Raw genomic sequence first — 18050 nt, 5'->3', positions numbered from 1 at the left:
GAGGAGAAGGGTGATGCTTGACTGGAAATGCAGGAATAACTGTAGATCAGTGAAAAAGACAAGGGGAACTCTTGTGCCTAGGGAACATTACAGTGAAAACCCTAGCTATGGTTGTGAAGATAAATTTAATGTATTCTTTCCTGTCCTTAATTAATGTAGTTGCTTAGGGTTGTAATATCACAGTGGCTGTGTATATCTTTTACATGTTTAAACTACCTTTTCATACTGTATGTGGCTTTGTAATATCTCATACGCATTATTAGTTACTGCATGGATGCGCCTGTGTGGGCTGCATGTGTGTTTATTCATGTCCAATGATGATAATAAAAATAAAGCAAGTGCGGTAAGAGACATTTTGACAGAATCTTGTTTGTATGGTTACAAATTATGACTGGGACAGCAGCCTGTCTTTCAAATGCATTTATTTACTGTTGTGCAAACAACACTCTCCAACTTGATTCTGTCTCCACACACACACACACACACACACACACACACACACACACACACACACACACACACGTCATGCATCCCATTTCTACTTTTGAAATCAAATGTGCTATTTATTTCATTTTGAGTTTTCCACTTGATTTATTTTGTGGCATTATAAAGCTATAATAACATGATGCATCTGTGCTACTGAAAGACAGATCCTTATTTTGATTTTTTATTGTTATTAAGTTTATAGTAATACTGGTCATATTAGATAATATGTTATAGCTTTGACCTTTAAATCTGGAGTACATGGCTAGAATATAGAACGCAATAACCACAACTTTTTAATTAATGACGTTTTATGTTCTGCTAAACTCCTTAATAGGCATTTTGTGTCTGCTGTACAAAATCCTTCACATACAGCTATTAAAATTACAAAGGCAGTACTCTCTAAAGTGGTAGGTGTGAGAGCAGCTTGCTGTATTGTGCAGTTCACTTTGATTTCTGGTGATCATAATTAAATATGAGAGACTGATAAACCTGGATAAAGGCTGTATGAGCAGAAATGGTATCTCTGTTTTTTAATGAAATACTTCTAAAATCTACAAGTTTTTAGTTCTTTGGACATTGGTTTTCATTAGTTTACTGCTGGTTGTCAATGAACATTGCATATAATTCATTTTATCTTTTTTATTTTGCCTGCTTTATCTCCGATATCATGAGAGGAGGTTGTGGTATGAACTGCTTCATGTTTGGTAAGAGGAGAACAAATAATGCGTGGAGTTAAGCTGCTCAGCAAGCACTTCTTTTTAAAAGTATTGCTGTGATGCAGTTCCACACCTCTGAAACAGGAATACCACACCTAAATGGTGTGGATGAATTAAGAAAATACCTATTTTTGTAATTGACAGCAAACACAAGATAGTTTGTACTTCTCAGAATGACAAAAATGAGAGTGGTTACAGTTCTGAATTTTAAATTTCCTACCTGAAGTGCAATCCTAATATTAAAATACTAGACTAAATAGTACAGACATGCATAGGCTGCCCTTAATAAACAATCAGTTTGTCTACATTGTAAGTGTCTCTTCATTCTAAATCTTACATTCTTCTCAGATGTTTTTCTACATTTTTAATGGTATTGTCCATGGAGTGAATTTTTTTTTATTATTTCTATTTTATGTATTCATTCATTTGTTTATGTGATTCTTTGTGCATGAGCCAACCACAAAAAAATGCAGACTAAAAGCTTTACAAGCCAAATGGCTTCCTAACAAGATCAAATAAATAAAACAATTCCAGTTAAACTTCAAATATTTTAAATATTTTAATGTTAAACAATTCTGTCCAGTGTCAGTAAGGACTTCATTAGAGCATACTAAAATTGTCAGACATCTCTGTATATAATGACTTTTGTCATGTACGTCATTTTCATCATCCGAACTGCCCCCAAAGTTTTAAAAATGACATGCATGCAAATAACAAAGAATGTAACTTGCTAAGTGTATATGTTGTAAAAAATGTATATAATAAGGTATCAGGCTAACCAGTAGAAATTGTAAAAAGTATAGTACAAGCAAATTGATAAAAAAGATTTTGTAGTCAAAGCCTTCCATCCTTTAACCTTAAAACAGGATTTAATGAAACTGCATCATTCAGTCCAGAAGCCATATTGACATTTAAATGCAACTGCCATTGGAGTTCTTTATACTGAAGTAAATCTTCTCTATTGTCCCCCCCCCCCCCTAAATTCATATCGGTAGAATCAAGTACAAAAAACCTTGAATCTTGAATTTTTGTCATTAGGACATAGCTGTTTACTTAAAGCATTCTTTAAATGTATTTTTGCAGTGTTCTGATGAAGCCCAGATTAAACAGAATTCAATTGGTGTTCATGAACAGTGTAGCAATGGATTACCAATCCTCTCAGACACTTAATATGCCTTTTACATTTACTGCATCAATTCAGGTAAATTATAGCTCCTTTCATCACAATTATCGACATTTGAGAAGAAATTAAACAAATATAGAAGTATAGATATAGATATAGATACAGAAGTCTTCAATTGGACAATAGTTTTTCAGTGATTTTATCCAGCACAAACAAGTCCCAAAGGGATTAAATTTGTGGAGGTTTTCTAATGGACTGACTGTCAAAAGTGACATTTATTGTAAGCTTACACAACTGTTTGATAGCTATGGATATGAATTGATATACATTTTAGTGAGACACAACAAGATGCTAATGGATAATTCGGAATGGAAGACTGCAGATTTAAATTTAAGTGTAATGAGTGACTTGTTATTTGAGTCTGAAAAATTGAGTTTCACAAATATTTTAAAATGGTAGAAGCAAAATGCAAAAGCATAAAAATTAAGAAGCAAATATAAGAATTGAAATATTGTGAGCCGTTATCAGAATGACAGTTTGCTTAATAATGACCCTTTGTAATTCCCTCCCCACTGAAAGTTTGCATTTTTTTTTGTATCACCTTCAAATCTGAACTGTAATTATTTGAGTAGGGAATATGGATTATAGTTATGTCTAGAAATCCTTTTAAGATTTTCAGTTATACATATATTTCATTAAATGAATGCTGTTTTAATTTATTTGAAAAAGATCTCACATTATTTCTGAAAAGGAATATTAACATTGGCATTTTTTGTTTTGATTATGATTATTCACTATGAAATTCAACTTCAGTATTCTATTCAAGGATTCCTTTCAAAATCAGCCTCATAAGTCAGTGCTTAAAAGGCATAGCCTTTTTAATCCACCTTTATACTCTATTGTCAGTGTATTTGAAAGAATTTGTGAACCTGATAATAGAAGGTGTTATCAAAGTAATAGATATTATAAGAATAATTTAATATTTAATGAAACGATCTTACTGGATGAACTTTCTAATAATTCTCAGGTATGTCCTATGAAATCTGACAAGGGAGGTTGTCTGGTACTAAAGGATACTGATAAATAAATACATCAGTAGAATGCAGAGCATCTTGTATCATATTAGCAAATACGAGTTCACTTCATTAAGTCAAGTCAATATCAGTTCAAGAATATCAGGATGGTTTTATATCATATGTTATTAAATGGTTCAGTTTCTTAAGGACATTTGTAAGTTTCAGAAACTACTTTTACCTACAATGTTTGGCATTCCAAAAATTCATAAGAGCAGCTTAGATCCTCCTTTAAGACTTATTGTGGACACAAGCGACTCCACAGGTCATTTAAGACCAGCTGCTTTGAGCATCTACTGTAGTGTGCAGTATCCTCAAGTTAGGAGAACCTGAATCACAGACTGCATGCCATGGCAGGGCTAGCCACTTGACAGCATAAAATGAGTTAGGTGATTTGGTTGTGTTGTTAGAGGTTGTCAAAATGGTCATGGGTATTTGCCTGTGATTAAGTAGGTTGAGGACACAACCTATGGCAGAAACCCACTGCTGGTCAGTGTGTGCCCACCATAAAGCCCTGCAGCCCTGGGTCACTAAGCTACTGGCCAGCCAGCATCCAGTTCCCAGCTTGGATTACCTGGGATAGCTCTGTTTATTGAAAGCTGAATGTAAAACCAATTAACCTGCCAAACTTGAACTAAGAATTGCTACACTCATTGTAGGTTCACTGACAGGACACAGCTTGCAAGTCAAGTAGACTTCCTCATGGTAAGGAAAGGGCACTGGAGTAGAATTGGTGATTGCTAAGTCATCCCCACATGATAGTAAGGAGGAGGCTGAACATCCTATGTATTTAGGAGGCAAAGTGAAAGGGCGGTGCAGCAAAGACATTTGACTTGGGATCCACAATCCACTACTCAGGAGAAGGACAGAGTTAGAAGTGGTGTGGGAATTGCTGTGAGTGAGACACTTCAGAAGACAATGAGGGATGTCATCAGACTCTAGCCTAATGATAAGGCGGTATTCATAATCTCAGTTTATGCCCCACAACAAGATTGTGATAGTGGGGAAAAGAGTGCATTCAGACAGCAGTTGCAGGACCTACGAGATAAAGCAGGACAGCATGAATGGGTATTGATAATGGGTGACTTGAATGCACATATTGGGACAGATACAACAGGATATGAGGACTGCATGGGGCAACAAGAATAATGAAGCAGACTCCATTCTAGACTTATGTATGGCAAGTGACTTGATAGTAGCCAACACATGGTTCAGAAGGACTATCAAGATCACATACATGAGTCACCAACATGCAAGTCGGGTAGACTTTCTCCTGATAAGCAAAGGGCACTGGGGTAGAATCAGTGATTGCAAAGTCATCTCCAGTGAAAACAGTTGGCCCACAGCATAAACAACTGGTAGCCACAATCGGCTGCAAGCAGTGGTCAGAGATGGCTCCAGGGTCAACAGAGACCAGGCTGAAGACCTGGGAGTTGACTGGAGAGAAAGCACAACAGTTCAAATAATTATTCAAGTCTCTAGCACCTCAAGAATAAGAGGAAATAGGTGGAGTTGAAGAAGAATGGCAACTCCTCAAAACAACATGTGTGAGGACTACAGAATAGATATGTAGCTGAGCCAGGTGTGGAAATAAGGTACATAAGAAAGCTCATGATGGAGTACAGAAGTCCAGGAAGTCATCAAAAGAAAGGAGTGCAGCAAAAAGTGGGAGATATAAAAGACGGACCAGGCTAAAAAAGAAATACTGACTGGTTAACAAAGAGGCTAAGAGAAGAGTTGCAGTAGCAAGGAACAAGGCTTCAGAGGCACTCTATCAGCTTCCGAAAAGTGAATCAGTAGATGGCAGAAAGAAACTATATCAGGTTGCAAGACAAAGACAGAAAGATAAAGAAGATGGTCAGACACCCATCATAAGCGTTGTCAGGAAGAAAGTGCTCACCAGTCCAAAGGACATCAAAGGCAGATGGAACGAGTACTTCCATCAACTGCTAAATGAAGAAAATCCCACAGAAGCTGTACTGCCCAAACACAACCTACAATGAGAGTAGAGGAGGAGCCACTACAGAAGTAGTAAGAACAGCACTAAAGAAAATAAAGTCAGTGAAAGCAGCAGGCTCAGATGAGGTCACAGCAGATGTGATAAAGATGCTGTGTGAGATGGGGGAGAAATGACTCCTGAGCAGAGCAGGACCATGGTCAAATGAAGTCTTAGGCAGGGAAATAGATTGAACCCCCAAGAGCAGCATCTCCTGCATCAACCATCTAAGTCCCCCCCCACTGTAGCAGCACCCTCCCAAGCCATTCCAGTATTCCATTACTTGGCTATTTCCCCCAGTTACCATAAACACTATTCAATCTTGTTTCCTTGTTTACTTCAACAGTGATCACATATATTGAAATAAAAATGTTAAATTAAAATTTTATACCACGAACACTGATAGCCATTTGTTAAACAAACAATTCAGTCTCACAATGAAAACAGACTTCACATGAGCAGTAAACTTGTCTGCCCTTGAAACTCACATTCAGTAAAACACTATTAAAACCCACATTCAAAGAAAATGCATCTGGCCAATGGATGATTGTTTAACTTTGGGCTGTTTTCAAAGCATAGGCTCTTTGCACACATTTTTAGGGCCATGCATACATGTATGTGTTCTTTGAGTCACCTTCTTGATTGTATTCAGTTATAGTCCTTGTATAACACAGCACCACTTGTTAGAATGTGTTTTAAATGTGTAGCTTTGAACATTCTTCCAGTAAGCAATGAAAAAAATGTATGAACCAATAATGACAAAACTACCCATTTCAGAAAATTTCAACTGTAAAAATCCACTCAAACTTTTGTCATTATAATCCATTGATATCAGTCATTATGCACAATCTCTGCAGAAGTAAAAGTCATCCAAATAATTCCACATTAGAGATGTGTAACTAATGAAGAGGTTGCAATTGCAGCAGGGCATGACTGACAAACCGACAACAAGTTCATAGTTACTAGGCATCTCATACAAAGGAGGACACTCGAGTGCCGAACCCCTATCCCCTTAAAATGCACCACATAATCAGCATTTCAAAGGACACTAACACCAGCACTCCATCTGCATGTTGTTGAATAGAATCCACATCCTTCTGCACCAAAGGCAATTATGCTACTAACACTGCACAAACAGTGACCTGACATTTACTAAACAAAACAGTTAGTTGCACATTGAAAACAGACTTAGCATGAGCAATAGTAAACATCTGTTCCCCTGATGCTCACAACTCCTTGAAAATATACTGAAACTCAAACTCAAATTCATTCAGCAGTCTGGTAGTTGGTGTAGAGGATTCAGGCTCATCTCCGTTGTACCTCACAATTCCTTTAGCAGTCTGGTATTTTTGTACATGATTCAGGCTCTTCTCTCCTGTAACCAAGTTACAGAGTCCAGCCTGATCAAGTTAACTGGCTAACTTGCCCCCCCACACTAGGGCATTATACACCATACCTCTCAACCTCTAGGTGCAAGAAATCTGGATAAAGCCTAAAATAATGGGGGAGACAATGGCCCAAAAATAGGGCAAAATTAAATATTGCTGTCTTTAACTTAGTTGATAGAGTAACAGGATTTGTGTTAGCATGCATTTTCTGAAAGATTTAAAGTCTGAAACTCCTATGTCATTATTTATTGATATCAGTACTCAGTGGTATACCAGAAAACCACAAATTTTATAAGGAACCAACCAAAACTATGAGGCTAAATCCGGACATTCTGCGAAAATCTGGACAGTTGAGAGAACACACACACACACACACACACACACACACACACACACACACACACACACACACACACACACACACACACACCTTCTGTCTCACACAGCAACCTGCAAACACACCTTCTGTCTCACACAGCAACATGCAAACACACCTTCGCCAAATTACACACAGACACCTTCTGCCTCATACAGCAACACACACTACCTCTCATAAGAACTGAATGGCTAGTGTAAATTACATACAGACCCATATACATTCATACATGCACATGCACACGCACGCACGCACGCACACACACACACACACACACACACACACACTTTCTCAGAAGGGAAATGAACAGCTAGTTTAGAATACATACACATACATACATACATACAAACACACTTTCTATCTCATACAGAAATGAGTGAAATGATTTGTGTAAATTACATACACGCACAGACACACATACACTCTTACACTTCCTCTCCCAGTGGAATGGCTAGTTTAAATTCCTCTTGCAAATGTGGAATGTGTTTTCATCCATGTTGGCGTGTTTGCAATGCATGCGTGGTGCTCCTTAAAGAAGGAGAAGACGCCGCAACCACGTTAATTTTTTTTTTTTTTTATATTTATTATTAACTAAAATGTTAATGTGGAAGCCCCCTGGCCAGTACGTCCCCCCCCCCCCAGCCACAGGGCTCTAGTCAACTGCCTTGGCTGCCTAGTGCTTAAAGAAGGAGAAGACGCCGCAACCACGTTAATTTTTTTTTTTTTTATATTTATTATTAACTAAAATGTTAATGTGGAAGCCCCCTGGCCAGTGCGTCCCCCCCCCCCCCCAGCCACAGGGCTCTAGTCAACTGCCTTGGCTGCCTAGTGCTGGATTGGCTCTGCTCCTGAGGGTACTCATAGCATTGTGGAGAGAAAGATGTATCCCAAATGACGGAAGAATAAACATACTAGTGCCAATGTTCAAGAACAAAGGGGCCATTCAAAACTGTGCCCCGTATGCAGGTATTAAACTCCTATCAACCTGCATGAAAGTTCTGGAGAGAGTGACTGATACATAAATATGTAGATCAGTAGAAAGCAAAATGGGTGATGAGCAATTTGGATTCAGATCAGGATGTAGCACAACTAACCCAATGTTTGCAGTGCGACAGATAGTTGAGGAGATGCTAGAGATGAGGGAAGAGATCAATTGGGCATTTCTAAGCTTGGAGAAAGCATATGACAAGGTCCCAAGAATGCTGATTTGGGCAGTCCTGCAGACGTTCAAAGTCCCAGAAACTTTGGTATGTACAAGCACCCAGTGACTCAAGTAAGAACAGTGTTCAGTCTCACAGAGAGGTTTCCAGTGGGAGTGGGTGTACATCAGGGTTCAGCTCTGAGCACACTGCTGTTCATACTGGTGATGGACTACATTAGCAAACAATTCGGAAGGGACAGATCAACAGACAAAGTGGTATTACAGGCATATTCCGAGCAAGAACTTCAGCAAAGGATAGGGGAATGGAATACCCATGGATTGGGATGGAATGGAATACTGAAGGCACATGGGATGAAACTAAGCACAGATAAGACAGTGGTAATGGCATCAAACCTGGGAAATCGGAAGAAGCTGAGAATTGAGATAGAAGGGAAGATAGTGGAACAGGTAAATAGCTTCAATTACCTAGGGGGTTTGTTGAGGAGAAGGGAAGTTTGAATGAAGAGGTCAGAGCTAGAATTAGAATTGCTGCAGCCAACTGACATAGTTTCAGGTGTAGTATTACAGAAGAATGTCAAAGAAGCTGAAAAGTAAGTTGTACAAGACAGTGGTGCGACCAGTACTACTGTATGGTACAGACGCCTGGGCAGTAAAGCCAGAGCAGATGAAGAAGCTAGAGGTAATGGAAATGAAGTGCATGAGAAGGGTGGTAGGGATGCACATTCTGGGACAGATGAAGAATTGAGGACATAAGAGCAGAAGCCAAGGTAGCTCCAATTGCAGAAGAGATCAAAGAGAACAGATTACAGTGGTTCAGGCACATGTGTAGAAAAGCAGAAGACAATTTGGTGAAGAAGATTTGGGACAGACAAGAAGAAAGTAAGAGGAAATGAGGACGTCCAGCAAAGAGGTGGATGGATTGTGTGAGAGAAGATCTGCAACAGTCAGGCCTGAGTGTTGAAGGCAGGAGTGTGGCTCTGAATCGAGAGACATGGCGACAGTTAACACAATACCCCGACCCATGTAGAAAAATGGGGATGATGATGACGATTGCCAGGTATTAGAGTTTCACACTTATTGTTCAGAATATGCATATTGATACAAAATATGTTGTTCAGAGTAATATTTAAAAACATGCACAAAATTTTGGGACTATGCCCAATCCCTACTATTTTTTGCTACATCCTGAATTATTGAACAAAGACGTTGAGAAGTATGCAGGGAACAATGCCTCTTAATTGTCTCTGATTTTACCTGATATTTTTTGCCCAAACTGATTTCCATTAAGTCACTGAGTAATAACAGACATTAGAGCTTCATATTTTTTATTGTGTAGGAAATGCATTTTGATACATAACCTGTTCCTCCATTTACTTTTTAAGTTAATTAGTAATATGTAAAAGTTGTCCCTGGTTTTGTTCTCTCATTATTTTTTTATATTTCCAGAATTCTTGAGCAAAAATATTGAAAGATTTACCAATATCGATTACAAGAAAAGTAAATAAAAAATGTATATTCTACTGCTGTGGGATAGTGTCTACTGTTAAGAGAAAAAGTTTTAAAACGTACTGTTATTTGTCTTTTTCCTGTTCTCGCAAAATGAACATGCTATTTGTTGGGATCTGCCTATCAAAGATGGGCCTCATCTGTGAACAAAATGCAGCATTGCTTATGAACCTGAATGCTATCTGTTTTCTGCATTTCAGAATAAAGAGATTTGGTTATAGCTTGGTGAAGCCTGGGATAAGGACACACGGCCGAGTAAGAGTTAATTTACTGAAGCAGGCTGTGTCTCCTGGAAAATTTGAGCTACCATTGTTGAACTGAACATTCTGTACTAACTGTTGGTTTGAGGTGATTTGTGATAAACATTTTTAACCTATATGTTTTTCATAGCCAACTGTCAACGGTCAGAAATGTAACAAAAAGTTGTTTTGCTTGCAGTATAAAAGTTGATGTCAGTAAACAAGTTGACCAGAGGAGATCATCTTGGCCAACATGCTGTGTAATCTGGTTAACTGCTAATAAAGAAGTTTTTCATCACCTGAGGCAGATGCGACTCGTTTGAATTTTTCTTCTGACATTTTGGTCCTTCGAGCCGGAAACCTCTATGAAGATACGGATCAGACTGACAGAGAGACTGAAAAACCTGTGCAGGTGAGGGTTTCTCATCTTAAGATTCCCTCGACTGAAAGCCCTCCGACTGATTTGTCATTGAAATGAGGCTGGCCGCTCTCTGATCCCTATTTGAGGGACGGTTTCTGAATGAAAAGGGGAAACGGAGTCTCATCTGGTTCAGGTAGGATGAAAAATAAAATGTTCGTCGTCTCCCATTGCTGCAGTCCTGACAAATGGGTACTCCGCTGCCCACCATCAGCCCGAATATCAAAGGGCTAGAACCGGCGTCGGTCATGGGCGCCTGAGACTGACGCAAGTACTTGTCAGTACAAATGCGCATGACCGACGCCATAACCTCAGTCTTTCTTGCCGCATGGTCCTAAGCAGAAGCAGTTTTTGCAAGTGCCGTTCGGCGTTCTGGAATTGTCGGTTTTCGAGTTTCAGACCGGATACCAAGTTGGCTAAGTACCCTGTTGGGGACATTTTTTGTCTTTTTCTTGCCTCAGTATTGACGGATGTCAGAAAAAGTTAATAACTGTATTTCTTGTGGGAAACAGATTCCTCATAGGGATTACCATTCACTCTGTATTCCTTGTTTAGGGCCTGAGCACGACGTTGTTGGGTGTCGCTTTTGTGCTACTTTTAACAAGCGTACTATTAAACGTCGGTTGGACTGTGCTAGGCTAGTGTTTGGTAAACGTTGTAATTATAACATGCCGTCGGATTCTCCGACGACTGGTTCTTCTAAGAAGCGCAAAGAAAAGTCTTTGCGGTCCAAACAGGTTGGGGCGTCCACTCCGGACGTCGGTTCTGTGGAACCACTGACTGCTTCAGTGGCTCCTTCTGACAGTTTACCTGTGTGTCAGGGGGAGCCTTTGTTACTGGAGGAAGTGGCTTCTCCTGTGTTAGGCCAGGCTGAGGGTGCTTGTTTGTTGTCTGTGGCTTCCTCCCCTCATAGGGTAGTTAGACCTCCTCCTTCTCAAGGCAAAGGCCATTCTAAATCTAGGTCTTTCCCTACTGGTGCTCATCCCCAGGGTCCAGCCCCTAGGAAGCACATGTTAAAGATGGCTGAAGATTTGATTACTTTAATTAGAGGTTCCATGCCCCCCCCTGTGAAGAGGCCCAGGATAGACACAGAGTTAGAGGGTCTGGTTCAGTCTTCCAATGAGTCAGATTCCTCTGTGGAAGAGCTTCAGGATTTCCCTCCCTATTCTGATTCAGAGGCTGAGGACGCTACTCCCTCTGCGTCCCCTCCAGAAGATTTTTCTTTCTCTGAAACTTTGCATTCCATGAGGGAACATTTCCAGTGGGATGGCCAAGATTATTCTGATTCTCGTAAAAGGCTAAGAGAATTCTTGTTTTTACCTCAGCACAGGCCTTTGGCTATTCCCCCTGTACTGGATGTTGTTCAGGATGTATTTTCTGAGGTGGCCCTTAACCCAGATTCTCTGCCTCCTGCCCCAGTTAAACCAGATAGATACTACAGGCTCACAAGTACTTGTATAAGAGTCCTAGGGCTGATCCAGAAACTATTTCTCAAGGCCCCAAAGGTGTTAAGGCTTCTGTGGTTAAGAATCCAGTTCCTCTGGACAAGGATGCTAGGGCCCTGGATAGGTGGGGTAAAAAACTGTATACCTCTTCTACTTTGGCTATGAGAGCTTTAAATTGTCAATTTCATATGCTCAGGTATCAGAATTATTTGCTAAGTCAATTGAAATGTAAAGTTGATGCTTTAGCTGAAGGTGTTGACTGTAAGGAGCTTCAGGATTTAGTGCATGCTTCTGACCAGGTTGGTAAGCATTCTTTGCAGTGTGGTTTTGATGCTTTACAAGCTTCTTCCAGGGTGGCTGCTACTAGTTCTGTTGTTCGCAGACATGCCTGGCTTAGAGATCAGTCCTTGTCAGAGCATGTTAAGGCTCGCATTATGGATGCTCCTTTGCAATCTGATGTTCTTTTTGGCCCTCCAGTGGAATCAGTTTTGAAAAAAATGGAGGAAAAAGCTAAGTCTATGCAGACGGTAAAAGACTTCTTACAGGTTCAGCCCCCTAAGTTCAGTAGGAATTGGCCTGCTAAGGTATGGTCTTTTCCCTCTTTGGATTTTCATTCTAGGGGCAGGTCGAGGCGTGGTAGAGGTAGGGCTTCCTCTCAGGGCCCTGTTACTTCTAGACCTTTGAGTTCTTTTACCCCTTCTGCTGGGGTGGGCAGGGGTCAGTCCTTTCGGAAGCAGTCCCAATGACCTGTGTCTTCAGCTGCCGGACTCTGCTTTGCTGGCAGCTCCTCTAGGAGGAAAACTGGGGCTTTTCAAATGGAATTGGCATTTGGTTACCCAAGACAAATGGGTATTGGACATTATAACTCGAGGCTACAAGTTTTATTTTCACACATTCCCTCCTTTCAAAGGTATGCGGGATGTGCCTCATCAGCAAAGACTGAAAGCGCAGGCACAGATTTTTCTCTGCTCGGTTGGGAGCAATACAGGCAGTTCCTTCTGTGGAAAGAGGCACGGGTTTTATTCCGTCTTTTCTTAGTGCCAAAGAAGGGAAATACTTGGAGGCCCATTCTGGATTTATCCATTCTAAACACCTTTCTGGAAATTCCGAAATTCAAGATGTTAACACTGCAGCAGCTGTTGCCTATGCTAGGCAGAGATCACTGGATGGTGACTTTGGATCTCAAGGAGGCCTATCTTCACATTCCTATCAGGCCCAGTTGCAGGAAATTCCTGAGGTTTCGGACTGGGAATTTGCATTATCAGTTCTCTGCATTGCCCTTTGGCTTATCTACTGCGCCCAGGGTGTTCACAAAAGTCCTGGCTCCAGTAATAGCTTTTCTCCGGCTAAGGGGAATTCAAATTTATCCTTATCTGGACGATTGTTTGATACTGGCTCAGGGCGAGCACGAACTTCTTCGACATCTGCAGTATGTGATGACAGTTTTCAGATGCCTAGGGTATTCTGTGAACGAAATAAAGTCCAGTCTAGTACCCTCACAGGAGATGTGTTTTCTGGGTGTGAGACTGAATACAGCTACTCAGATGGCATCTCTTACCCCGGACAAACAAAGAAATCTTCACCTATACTTCCAACAGCTATCCGTAATGTCCAGGCTGACTGCAAGGACAGTCCTTCAAGCCTTGGGGTTCATGGCATCTTGCATTCTAGTACTTCCCAATGCCAAACTGCATATGAGGAAGCTACAATGGTATCTCAAAAGCGTTTGGACTCAACACAGCCACGATTTGGATACTGTCATTCAGATTCTACCTTGCATTCAGAAAGAATTTGTGTGGTGGGCTCAGGAATGTCACCTAAACAAGGGACTCTCTGTGACCCAACCGGAGGCAAGTCAGATATTAACGACAGACGCCTCGGAGTCGGCCTGGGGAGCTCATTTCAAAGGAAAATGGATTCAAGACCTTTGGCCCCCGGAGCTGCTTCACTTGCATATCAACATGAAGGAGATGCTGGCAGTTCAATTTGCATTGAAAGCATTCAAGGATCTACTTCGACCGGGACTGGTGTTGATTCAAACAGACAACACAACTGTCATGTGGTACATCAACAAGCAGGGGAACTCATTCTTACCCTCTTTGCAGACAAGCAATGCTGTTATGGGAAACTGCTTTGGATCTGCACATCACTCTTCGAGCACAGTTTCTGCCAGGAGCACAAAATTCGTTAGCAGATGTTCTGAGCAGACAGATGGTGGATCCTCACGAATGGAAGTTGGACCCTCAGGTATTTCTTCAGTTGACCATGGCTTGGGGAACTCCAGACATAGATCTGTTTGCTTCTCCTCTGAATTCCCAACTACCTCTGTTTTGCACAAGGCTGTTTCATCCGAAAGCCTGGAAAATAGATGCACTATCCTTCAGTTGGAGCAACCTTCACGTGTATGCCTTTCCTCCTCTGCCTCTTCTTCCAAAGGTCCTGTTGAAAGTCAGGAGGGACAAACCTTGCATGATCCTTATAGCGCGGATTGGCCTCGTCAACATTGGTACCCTCTGTTGAGGAGCCTAATTCACGGGACACCTTGGCCATTACCACGGATTCCTCACTTATTGTCTCAAGCAGACAATCATTTTCTCAATGTCAGGGTGCAATCCCTACACCTGACAGCCTGGCGCATTCAGTTTTAGAGGATGGGGCCTTCAGCTCCCTCAACAAGTTTTAGATGTCCTTTTGGAAGCCAGGCGTCCTAGTACTCAAAAAGTTTATGCTGATAAATGGAAGAGATTTTTTCTTTGGAGTTCAGCTAAAGGCCTTGATGTCACTTTGCCTAATTTGAGTTGTACTTTGCAATATTTGACTATGTTACTGGACAAGGGTTTGTCCTTCTCTTCTATAAAAGTGCATGCTGCAGCTATTTCTGCTCACTATGATGGTGATCCTCCTTTATTTTCACATCCTTTGCTTAAACAGTTTCTTAGAGGGGCAAAGAATATAAGACCCCCACGGAGGGCTCCTACTCCTGCCTGGGATCTTAATTTTGTTTTGGAAAAACTGACTCTGCCTCCTTTTGAACCTGCAGCTACGGCTGAATTGAAGTTGTTGTCCTGGAAGACTGCTTTTTTATTGGCTGTTACTTCTGCTAGAAGGGTATCTGAATTACAGGCTCTCATGGCAGTGGAACCTTTTCTGATTTTTCACCAGGACAGAGTTTCCTTGCGTACTAATCCTACTTTTCTGCCTAAGGTAGTTTCTAATGTGGCATTGAACCAATCTATACATTTGCCTACTTTTTATGCTAACCCCAAAATGAAGGGAAAGAGTTTTGCATTCTTTGGATGTGCATAGGCAGTTACGGTATTATTTGTTCAGAACCAATGAGTTCAGGAGATCTCAACAGTTATTTGTTTCGTTTGCTGTGGCTTCAAGTGGGAAAGCTGTCTCAAAGCAAACTATTTCCAAGTGGATCGGCCATTGTATTGCTTTTTGTTACTCTCATCATGGAAAGGAGGTTCCAGTTGGGATCAGGCCTCATTCTACTAGGGCTACGGCCACCTCTACTGCTTTTTTGAGAGGGGTAGCTACTGAAGACATTCTGGAGGCAGCTACTTGGAGTTCTGTACATACCTTTACAAAGCATTATCATTTGCCTCTTTATTCTAGGTCTAGGGCTGGGTTTGCCACTGCAGTCTTGCAGGGCATGTCTGCAGCTCCTCCTGCTATTTAGTTGGCCGGCCTCCCTTTTTCCGTTGCTCTGGGATTCTACCCATTTGTCAGGACTGCAGCAATGGGAGACGACGAACATAGTACAGTTTTGTACCTACCATAAATGTAGATGTTCGAGGATCTCCATTGCTGCAGTCCTATTTTCCCTCCCTCCTTCCCCCTTTTTCTTTTTAGATTGGGGTTTTTGGGTGGTGTTTTTTTTTTTTGCATTCTGACGTCTGAGGCAAGAAAGACTGAGGTTATGGCGTCGGTCATGCGCATTTGTACTGACAAGTACTTGCGTCAGTCTCAGGCGCCCATGACCGACGCCGGATCTAGCCCTTTGATATTCGGGCCGATGGTGGGCAGCGGAGTACCCATTTGTCAGGACAGCAGCAATGGAGATCCTCGAACATCTACATTTATGGTAGGTACAAAACTGTACTTTTTCTTTTAATTTAATTTAACCTTGTCGACAAGGGTTTTATTTTTAGTTAAGGGTGGGTAGGATTACTTGTTAAGATTCTTTTGTTAGGATCACCCGTTAAGATAGCCCCATTTTATAATAAGCCCTGTAAAATAGCATTGATACAGTCCTAAAATAAGAAATCTAGGAGAAACATGGGTTCGAGTTGCTGCAAGTGTGAGAGTGATGTCTGTTTAAATGTTGATGCTAAGTATATGAAAGGTTTAAACAAAAATAATGTAAAATTTTTGAAAAAGTGGAGGTTGAAATATGATTTTGATGGTACCCTGAATAAGAATGCCTGTGCAAAATTGGTTGGAGATTTGAAAAGAGATGCGGGAACTAGAACTAAAAAGCAAAGACAATTGGGATTTCCCCAAGCACAAAAATGGTTAGAAGAAGCAAATAGATGAGCTATAAAAGAAAAACAGTGCCAGGAAAAAGAAAAAATAAATCAAAAGGGATCACTGGTGCCAAGTGGAAAAGTAGCTTTATTTTTAGATAAGGAGGATGAGCATACAGTTTGTGCGGTACAAAGGCAGGCAACTGCCCCACCGTATGGGGAAATTGCTGCTGCCGTACCGGCGGAACCTCCTCAATATCCATCTGAAGATGTGGGATCTGTACAGCAGGGTGGGTTATTGGCTGCTCAATGAAGTGTTATGACCCCTCCAATTTACCCGCAAATTCCCGTAGTACCCAAGGTTGCTTTGCAACAAGTAGACCAACCTATGCAGTTAAGGTCAGGACCAGCAGGACAAGGACGTTGGGCCATTAAACTTTCTGACTACTCAGAAGCTCTTCCCTTAATACAAGTTGCAAACCCACAAGCAAGGGATGTTGGACAAGAGCCAACTATTTTAGTTTATCGTCCCTGGGCTAGAGAGGATATAAAACGAGCTACAGATGGTATTCCTCATCCCAAGGTTAATTTTCAAAAGTTTTCTGAGGACATAGTTGGTATGCTTTTAAGTTATCATCTAAATGGTTTAGAAGTAGAACAAGTAGTGCGACAAATCCTGGGTCCAGATTGGCACTTGGTACTTGGACATTTAAGGCAGATGACGGCACTACATTAAAGCATAATTCTGGGGTGTTAGACACGCGAGTCACTGATCTGTTAAAGAGAATTTCTGATAAGTGGCATCCAAGAGCAGATTGGACCGTAATAAATCAGTGCATCCAAAATGATGATGAATCTGTAGATCACTATATTGTAAGATTGACAGAAGTGTTCAATAACCATTGCGGAATGATGATTCCGCAGGATCAGACCAATGATAGTCTGTATGAACAGCAATTGGAAAATGCTTTTCTTAAGGGTTGTAGGGCTCCGATAAGAAGTTTTATAAAAGTATTTGATAGATCATAGAACATGTAGACTGCAACCTTTGTCTGAATATGCATGGCATGCTGAGCGACATTTCAATTTAAAAAAGAAAAAGAAAGTACAAGTGTTAGCAGTAGGGGATGATGGTGGTATATTCTTGGTACAGGACCAAAGGGGGCAAGGGCACCGTGGTGGCGTAAAAAAAACGTGGGGGCCCGAAATGGGACACGTTAAATAAACCAGGTGGACATTCAGAGGAATATGAGGGGAGGTTAAAACGTGGAGAATGTTTTAAGTGCGGTAGACGTGGGCATTTCGCTGCCGACTGTGAAGAGTGGCAACATCCCCCACAGCTTATGAACAAGGGCTCCGCATGACTATATGATAGTAAAGGAAGGCGCCAAATTCATTATTGTGATTATTGTAGAGAAGAAGAAAGTGAGAATGATTGTGATGATGATGAGGCAGACACTCTCTACGATGAATGTCAGAACACTCAGAAGGTAGGGCAGGATTGTGACTGTGAAGTCATAAACCTGGCAAATTTGGGTATTGCTATGCATCTAGATCAAAAACCCATGATAGAGTTTTTGGTTGAGGGACAGAAAGTGGAGTTTTTATGTGATTCAGGTGCATCGTGTACACTTGGGTCCAGCAGTTCTG

The 18050-nt window shown here is 41.0% G+C and overlaps 1 protein-coding gene across 6 annotated transcripts in view; it reads left to right on the top strand.

Moving 5' to 3' along the window:
* Positions 1–18050, top strand: part of GRAMD2A (GRAM domain containing 2A) — a 797948-nt gene that overhangs the window by 142972 nt on the left and 636926 nt on the right. The window lies entirely within an intron of this gene.

Source organism: Protopterus annectens, chromosome 7.part0 (assembly GCF_019279795.1).
Source record: "Protopterus annectens isolate FY-2018-M chromosome 7.part0, PAN1.0, whole genome shotgun sequence".
Classification (NCBI taxonomy): Eukaryota; Metazoa; Chordata; order Ceratodontiformes; family Protopteridae; genus Protopterus; species Protopterus annectens.
This window is presented reverse-complemented; position numbering and strand designations above follow the sequence as displayed.